This window comes from Haematobia irritans, chromosome 4 (genome assembly GCF_050003625.1).
Source record: "Haematobia irritans isolate KBUSLIRL chromosome 4, ASM5000362v1, whole genome shotgun sequence".
Classification (NCBI taxonomy): domain Eukaryota; kingdom Metazoa; phylum Arthropoda; class Insecta; order Diptera; family Muscidae; genus Haematobia; species Haematobia irritans.
In genome coordinates this window covers 194,880,914-194,890,755 of record NC_134400.1, presented here as the reverse complement: position 1 = coordinate 194,890,755, position 9,842 = coordinate 194,880,914, and the positions used below count along the sequence as shown (strand labels likewise).

At 31.1% G+C, this 9,842-nt stretch overlaps 1 protein-coding gene across 2 annotated transcripts in view; it reads right to left on the bottom strand.

The window, feature by feature from the left end:
- ImpE1 (Ecdysone-inducible gene E1) overlaps positions 1-9,842 on the bottom strand; it is a 115,528-nt gene that overhangs the window by 12,906 nt on the left and 92,780 nt on the right. The gene's annotated exons all lie outside the window — the stretch shown is intronic.

Genomic DNA, 9,842 nt, shown 5'->3' with positions numbered 1-9,842 from the left:
TAATTTTGCTGGTCATCATGGTGTAGGTACTTCATGCCTCAAGGATCGAGGATCAACCAGTTCCACCTAAATACGTAATTAATTTCGTTTGTATGTGAAATTATGCACATCATAGCACTAAATTTAATTTTTATACCATCCACCATAGGATGGGGGTATACTAACTTTGTCATTTCGTTTGTAACACATCGAAATATTGCTCTAAGACCCGATAAAGTATATATATATATATATTCTGGGTCTTGGTGAAATTCTAAGTCGATCCGAGCATGTCCGTCCGTCCGTCTGTTGAAATCACGCTAACTTCCGAACGAAACATGCTATCGACTTGAAACTTGGCACAAGTAGTTGTTATTGATGTAGGTCGGATGGTATTGCAAATGGGCCATATCGGTCCACTTTTACGTATAGCCCCCATATAAACGGACCCCCAAATTTGGCTTTCAGACCCTCTAAGAGAAGCAAATTTCATCCGATCCGGCTGAAATTTGGTACATGATGTTAGTATATGGACTCTAACAACCTTGCAAAAATTGGTCCACATCGGTCCTTAATTATATATAACCCCCATATAAACCGATCCCCCGATTTGGCTTTCGGAGCCTCTAAGAGAAACAAATTTCATCCGATCCGGCTGAAATTTGCTACATGGTGTTGGTATATGGTCTCTAACAACCATGCAAAAATTGGTCCACATCGGTCCATAATTATATATAGCCCCCATATAAACCGACCCCCAGATCCGATCCGGCTGAAATTTGGTACATGGTGTTGGTATATGGTCTCTAACAACCATGCAAAAATTGGTCCACAGCGGTCCATAATTATATATAGCCCCCATATAAACGGACCCCCAAATTTGGCTTTCAGACCCTCTAAGAGAAGCAAATTTCATCCGATCCGGCTGAAATTTGGTACATGATGTTAGTATATAGACTCTAACAACCTTGCAAAAATTGGTCCACATCGGTTAATAATTATATATAGCCCCCATATAAACCGATCCCCCGATTTGGCTTTCGGAGCCTCTAAGAGAAACAAATTTCATCCGATCCGGCTGAAATTTGGTACATGGTCTTGGTATGTGGTCTCTAACAACCATGCAAAAATTGGTCCACATAGGTCCATTATTATATATAGGCCTCATATAAATCGATCCCCAGATTTGGCTTGCGTAGCCTCTAAGAGAAGCAAATTTCATCCGATCCGGCTGAAATTTGGTACATGGTGTTAGTATATGGTCTCTAACAACCATGCAAAAATTGGTCTACATCGGTCGATAATTATATATAGCCCCCATATAAACCGATCCCCAGATTTGGCTTGCGGAGCCTCTAAGAGAAGCAAATTTCATCCGATCCGGCTGAAGTTTGGTACATGGTGTTGGTATGTGGTCTCTAAAAACCATGCAGAAATTGGTCCACATCGGTCCATAATTATATATAGCCCCCATATAAACCGATCCCCAGATTTGACCTCTGGAGCCTCTAAGAGAAACAAATTTCATCCGATCCGGCTGAAATTTGGTACATGGTCTTGGTATGTGGTCTCTAACAACCATGCAAAAATTGGTCCACATAGGTCCATTATTATATATAGGCCTCATATAAATCGATCCACAGATTTGACCTCCGGAGCCCCTTGGAAGAGCAAAATTCATCCGATTCGGTTGAAATTTTGGTACGTGAAATTAGTACATGGTATTTAACAACCATGTACGTACCGTGCAAATGTCCATATCGATTCGTAATTATTTGTAGACCAATCAAACCAAATCGATTGTGGATGACAGTCTTTCGTAGAAGTTTCTACGCAATCCATGGTGGAGGGTACATAAGATTCGGCCTGGCCGAACTTACGGCCGTATATACTTGTTTTTTTATATCCGTTTCAATTATTTCTGAAAATTTTGTCAAAATTTTATTTCTACAGAATTTTAATTACAATTGCAACATTTTACGATGCCACCAACAAAATGCACGCATTCTCCACAATATTTTAGGCATATTCCAAGCCTTTCCCAGTTTCTTTTTTTTTTTCATTCTCAGCTTAATTCCACACCTGTTTTGGCAATACCACAGCCTTCCAATACAATTGACATTACAACTACACTCGTTTCTCCTATAGTTTTCATCGACTCTGGTACAACAAAAGCGGGAAGAGAGGACAGTGTAGTGTGGTGACAACAAACTAAGAGTGACACACTTTTTTCTGCCACAAATGCCTGCATTACCAGCCTAGAACAATGGACCCAATGGTGGGCGACAAAGGAACAAGGAGAAGAGCAACAAATACCAAAACCTGCAACATACATTTGGAGAACAGAGATGCCATATGCACTGTTTGCTTGGCTCCATCAATAACAACATGATCGGTCATGATACACCGCACACCGGTAGAACAACTTCTATGAGAGCACATAAACTCTAACAGGTATTTAGCCACCATGGCCATTGAACAACCTGTTTGCAATGGCTCTCCACCAACCACCAACGTGACAGGTAGTCAGACAGTCATAAAGTCAGTCCACCCGAGACCATATTTACAAAAGTTCCTAGCTCGTTCCTGTCGTGTAAGTACCTGGTCGTGCCAAACAATTCCCGTTGTATTTTCATCGAATTTGGTCTTACTTACTCACATCATTTCCCAAATGGCCAGACGCCAATATCTACCGTTTCGTACCGATATTGAAGAATACGAATGGTGTTGATCGGCAACAGCTAACTGTTGCCGAGCATCACCATTCCATACAGCATCCACCACCATTGTGTCTAATCATGGTGATGATGCTAATACCAAATGGATGGCTGTATGGCTGACAGAGGAAGTCGTTGGCTTTCATTGTTCATCAGCTAAACTACAGCAGACATTGAAATGCCGTTTCATGCAACATCTCACAGTTGAAATTTCGAGTTAGCTTTAACTCTTGCTGTTTATATGAAACATGCTGCATATTTGTGAATACTTTGCTATGTCTCTCAATTTCTTTATTAAACGAAGCTTCCAATTGCAGTTGGTATGGAGAAAATGGTGATGCATTGATTTAAAAAGAAAAAGAAACAGTATTTTGACGATACACTGAGAGGAATAAGAACATACACATACAATTTTGACAAAATTTTCTATAGAAATAAAATTTTGACAAAATTTTTTATAGAAATAAAATATTTGACAAAATTGTCTATAGAAAAAAATTGTTGACAAAATTTTCTATAGAACTAAAATTTTTACAAAATTTTCTAAAGAAATATAATTTTGATAAAATTTTCTTTGGCAATAAAATTTGATAAAATTTTCTATAGCAATAAAATTTTCTATAGAACTGAAATTTTTACAAAATTTTCTAAAGAAATAAAATTTTCATAGAATTTTCTATAAAAATAAAATGTTGACAAAATTTTCAATAAAAATAAAAGAGATATGCTTGCAAATTTGTTTAGGCAGTAGCCGACTATCAAACTCTTTTTCGGAAAGTTCAAGTGTAGTTCACTTTGGGTTGAGTGAATTACCCGAATTTATTCTAATAATTGGTTGATAGTTTTGCTGCAAGTTGAGGATGCTGACGAGGAATGTGGTAATTCCGAAACAGCTGGACATCCAACCATCTTGCAGTCTATAGGGCTTTGCCCAAATAAATTTGACAAGCATACTTTTCCTCTGTTGGTTAAGCTACACTTGTAGTTTAGTCAATGCATGGTTTTAAGCTGAAATCAAAAACAACAATAAACAAGTATATACAGCACTAAGTTCGGCCGGGCCGAATCTTAAATACCCACCACCATGAACCAAATATTAGGGTTTCCTTTGAAATTTCAGGAGGGCTTGAGGACACTTCCCGAAGATAAATTTAAAGATTTCACCTATGAGGACTATATCAGATTCTGGATTTATAAGAACCATTTTTGTTTGAGTTTTAGAGGAATCATTAACATCTCTTGTAAGTGTGCAAGAAAATTATAAAATAACCGTCTTGATTTGAAATCTTAAATCTGTAGAAGTAAAATCTGGAAATTTTACATTGAGTTTCAAGCAATTTTCATGATCAGTGCGCCTTCTACACCCTCATGAAGTGAAGTCGGTCTATATGGAGGCATTACCAAATGGACCGATAAAAACTTAATCCGATACACGTTTTTGTGAGCCTAAAATACCAGAATATTTACAATTTCAGGCAAATCAGATAAAAACTACGGTTTCTAGAAACCCAACGAGTTACATCGGGAGATCGTTCTTATGGGGGCTATGCTAAAATATGGACCGATACTAACCGTTTTCGGCACACCTGAAAATACCTCTAGATTTCCAATTTCAGGCAAATAGGATAAAAACCTCGGATTCTACAAGCCCAAGAAGTAAAATGGGGAAATCGGTCTATATGGGGGCTATACCAAAATATGGACCGATACTCACAATTTTCGGCACACCTCTTTATTGTCCTAAAACACCTCTAGATTTCCAATTTCAGACAAATTGGATAAAAATTACGATTTCTATAAGCCCAAACAAATCAAAACCTGGACCGATATAGCCCATCTTCGAACTTGACCTGCCTGCAGACAAAAGACGAGGTTATGCAAAATTTCATTTCACGATTACTTCATTATTGCAGACTGTAGCGTGATTACAAAAGGCAGACAGACAGACGGACATCGTTATATCGTCTTAGAATTTCTCCCTGATCAAGAATATATATACTTTATATAGTCGGAAATCGATATTTTGATGTGTTACAAACGGAATGACAAACTAATTATACCACCGTCACCATTCTATGGTGGTGGGTATAAAAATAAAATTTTGACAACATTTTCTATAAAAATAAAACGTTGACAAAACTTTGTATAGAAATCAAATTTTGACAAAATTTTGTACAGAAATAAAATTTTGACAACATTTTTTATACAAATAAAATGTTTACAAACTTTTCTATAGAAACAAGATTTTTAAAAAATTTCTATAGAAAAAAATTTTTGACAAAATTTTCTATTGATGAAAAAATTTTGACAAAATTTTCTATAGAACTGAAATTTTTACAAAATTTTCTATAGAAATAAAATTTTGACAAAATTTTCTATAAGTTTGACAAAATTTTTTACAAAAATTAAATTTTGACAAAATTTTTTATAAAAATAAAATTTTGACAAAATTTTTTATAAAAATAAAATTTTGACAAAATATTCTATAAAAATAAAATGTTGACAAAATTTTGTATAGAAATAAAATGTTGACAAAATTTTGTACAGAAGTAACATTTTGACAAAATTTTTTATACAAATAAACTGCTTACAAACTTTTCTATAGAAACAAAATTTAAAAAAAAAAATCTTTAGAAACAAAATTTTGACAATATTTTCTATACAAATAACATGTTGGCAGAATTTTCTATACAAATAAAATGTTGGCAGAATTTTCTATAGAAATAAAATCTTGACAAAATTTGCTATCGAAATAAAATTTTGACAAAATTTTCTACAGAAATAGAATTTTGACAAAATTTTCTATAAAAATAAAATGTTGACAAAAATTTGTATTGAATTAAAAATTTTGACAAAATTTTCTATAGAAATAATATTTTGATTTCTATAAAAATACATTTTGACAATATTTTATATAAAAATAAAATTTTGACAAAATTTTCTATAGAAATAAAATGTAGACAAAATTTTTATTTTATAATTTTCTATAAAAATAAAATGTAGACAAAATTTCGGTTCGGGCGAATGAACCTTTCCACAGCCTTTAGTATAGATCTGTGGAAAGGTTCATTCGCCCGAACCGAAACATGTACAGTCCAGGCGTGTATAGATTTGTATCTGGCGTTTTCTTTTCAATGGCTCTATTAACCATGTTCCTTAATCTATATCTGTCCATAGAGCTCGAAAAATAATTGTATACTTAGATATAATGCATTTGGACGTCAATTGCCTGTTTCGGTATCAGGCTAACATGAAATACAAAAATTTTATTTGTATAAATTTTCTATAGAAATAAAATGTTGGCAAAATTTTCTATAGAAATATACTTTTGACAAAATTTCCTATAAAAATAAAATTTTGACAAAATTTTCTATAGAAATAAAATTCTGACAAAATGTTCTGTAGAAATCAAATTTTGACAAAATTTTCTATAGAAATAAAATTGTGACAACATTTTCTATAGAAATATAATTGTGACAAAATTTTCTATGGAAATAAATTTTTTACAAAATTTTCTATAAAAATAAAATTTGTACAACATTTTTTTTATAGAAACAACATTTTTAAAAAATTTCTATAGAAACAAAATTTTGACAACATTTTCTATTGAAGTGAACATTTTGACACAATTTTTTATAGAAATGAAATTTTAACAAAATTTTCTATAGAAAAAAAAAATGTTGGTAAAATTTTCTATAGAAATAAAATGTTGGGAAATTTTTCTACAGAAATAAAATTTTTGACAACATTTTCTATAGAAATAAAATTTTGACAAAATTTCGTATAGAAATAAAATTTTGACAAAATTTTCTATAGAAATAAAATTTTTGACAAAATTTTCTATAGAAATAAAATTTTGACAAAATTTGCTTTGGAAATCAAATTTTTTAATAAATTCTATAGAATTTTCTATTGAAGTAAAAATTTGGACAAAATTTTCTACAGAACTAAAATTTTGACAAAATTTTCTATAAAAATTAAATTTTGACACAATTTTTTATAAAAATAAAATTTTGACAAAATATTGTACAGAAATAAAATTTTGACAAAATTTTTTATACAAATAAAATTTTTAGAAACTTTTCTATGGAAACAAAATTTTTAGAAACTTTTCTATGGAAACAACATTTTTAAATAAATTCTATAGAAGCAAAATTTTGACAAAATTTTCTATTGAAGTAAAAATTTTGACAAAATTTTCTATAAAAATAAAGTGTTGGCAAAATTTTCTATAGAAATACAATTTTTGACAAAATTTACTATAGAAATAAAATTTTGACAAAAATCTCTATAGAAATAAAATTGTGACAAAATTTTCTATAGAAATAAAATTTTGACAAAATTTTTTATATAAATTAAATTTTGACACAATTTTTTATAAAAATAAAATTTTGACAAAATTTTGTACAGAAATAAAATTTTGACAAATTTTTTTATACAAATAAAATTTTTAGAAACTTTTCTATGGAAACAAAATTTTTAGAAACTTTTCTATGGAAACAAAATTTTTAAATAAATTCTATAGAAGCAAAATTTTGACAAAATTTTCTTTTGAAGTAACAATTTTGACAAAATTTTCTATAAAAATAAAATTTTGACAAATTTTCTATAAAAATAAAATTTTAATAATATTCTATAAAAATAAAATGTTGGCAAAATTTTGTACAGAAATAAAATTTTGACAAATTTTTTTATAGAAATAAAATTTTTAGAATTTTTTCTATAGACACATAATTTTTAAAAAATTTCTAGAGAAGCAAAATTTTGACAAAATTTTCTATTGAAGTAAAAATTTTGACAAAATTTTCTATAAAAAAAAATTTTGGCCAAATTTTCTGTAGAAATAAAATTTTTGACAAATTTTTCTATAGAAATAAAATTGTGACAAAATTTTCTATAGAAATAAAATTTTGACAAAAATTTCTATAGAAATAAAATTTAACAAAATTTTCTATAGAAATAAAGTTGTGACTAAATTTTCGATGGAAATAAAATTTTGACAAAATTTTCTATAGAAATAAAATTTTGACAAAATTTTCTAGAGAAATAAAATTTTGACAAAATTTTCTATACAATAAAATGTTGACAAAATTTTCAATACAAAAAAAATTTGGCAAATTTTTTTTTTTGTAATAAAAATAAAATTTTCTATAAAAGTTTTGACAAAATTTTCTATAGAAATAAGATTTTGACAAAGGCATTCCAAATTCAGCAGTTTATGACCATGGATATGTTTTATTTCAGTGTATTTTTCTCCTTTAAGATGAGACAACATTTAACCATTCAAAGTCAAATGATCACGTGTACAAGAATTTCATTGGGAGAAACTTGTTTTTTTTTCCTATTTCCAGTGTCTCTGTTCTATCTTTGAGAAAACCGTAAATCTTTTCTAGCTTCCCTAGTTCATGTTCAATGTGAGAAATGTCAAGAAAAAATGGAACAAATTTAACTAAACACATATCATCAACATCATCGATGAAATTGCCATCAACATCAATGTTGTCGTCCATCGAAATCCTCGCCGTCATCATCATCAGCATTGACATTGGCATTCAACGGCATGAGGTCTTTACTATTTTAGCCATATATGGTTAACAAAAATGTAGCCGAGAAAAAATGCAAAAAAAATCTACGCATTTTTTTCAGTTGGTAACAGCAATGCTTTTTGGGCTATTGTGCTAGGCTAGCATCTCTCCCAGCAGTAGAGGTATTCTCCATTTGGTAGTCTATACGTGTTGCTACCAGTTCGATAAAAAAAAACAGAACGGGTTTCCTTTTAAGCGCTAAATTGACTGACTTACTGATTGATTGATCTTGTTTGTCAATTGTCATTGAGACTCTGGAAAAATTGTGTCCAATACTGGCGTATGTTAGGATGTAATGCGCACACGTAAAAGCCATCCATCATGATGACATCATAGCGGGATTAACCTACATTTGCTAAAAGGATAAAATTCCTTGTTTTCTTTTTGTGCGACACAATAATATAGTCGGCTATGCCACGGGAAATGCTAGATGACAGGTGAATCTATTTCAACGAAATTTTCAGTTAAAATTTTGCATAGAAATAAAATTTCGGAGAAATTTTGTATAGACATAAAATTTCGTGGAAATTTTCTGTACACATAAAATTTCGGGGAAATTTTGTACAAAAAATAAAATTCCTGGGAAAGATTTTATAGAAATAAAATTTCGAGGAAATTTTTGTGGGGAACCCACATACTACTTGGTTAAAAATCGAGTAGGTTTTCAAATAAGAATTGTGACAACTAAAAAATAAATTTTCATTCTGTACATTTTTTCAACTTCAGAAGTTTAATAAAATAAAAAATAAAATTTTCTTATCAGATAAGTTTATAACTGGTGACCCCGAACGTTTTCAAATGTCACGAAGAACAACAAGATCATCATCTGGACCAACGGTACCAAACGGATCAGTACCCAACGTTCAATTCCTCACAACAACCCCAACAATGAGCTCTGTAAAACTACCAAAATTTTGGAAACTTAATGCTCCTCTTTGGTTTGTTCTCGCCGAGGCCCAATTTACACAACATGGCATCACAACTGAATCAGCCAAAATGTTCAACGCTATCGCTGAAATGGACCAAGAGATCTTAACAATAATTAGTGACATTGTTTTAAATCAACCGGAAAATGGATACCAACAGATTAAAAAACGTCTGATTGATTATTTTGCCATATCAGAAGAACAAAGAATCCAAGAACTTTTAACGAGTACAGAATTTGGCGACAAAAAACCCTCCCAAATGCTACGTGAAATGCGTAACCTTGCTAAAAATGACGTATCGGACGAATTTTTAAAAACACTTTGGTTAAATCGGCTCCCATCACACTTACAGGCTACACTCATAGCATCACCGGCTTCACTCGAAGAACTCTCAAAACTAGCCGACAGAATCGCCGAAACCCCTAGCTTTTCCGAGTCAATCGTTACTAGACAAACATCTAGTCAGATAGAAACTCTGAAAAGACAAATATCGGAATTAACTACGATGGTAAGAGAGCTGAAATCCAATCAAATTTCAACGAGTAAAAACACATCACGAGTAGAGGGTAGAGAATCATCACGATACTGCTATTATCACCAAAGATTCGGTATTAATGCTCGTAAATGCAAACAGC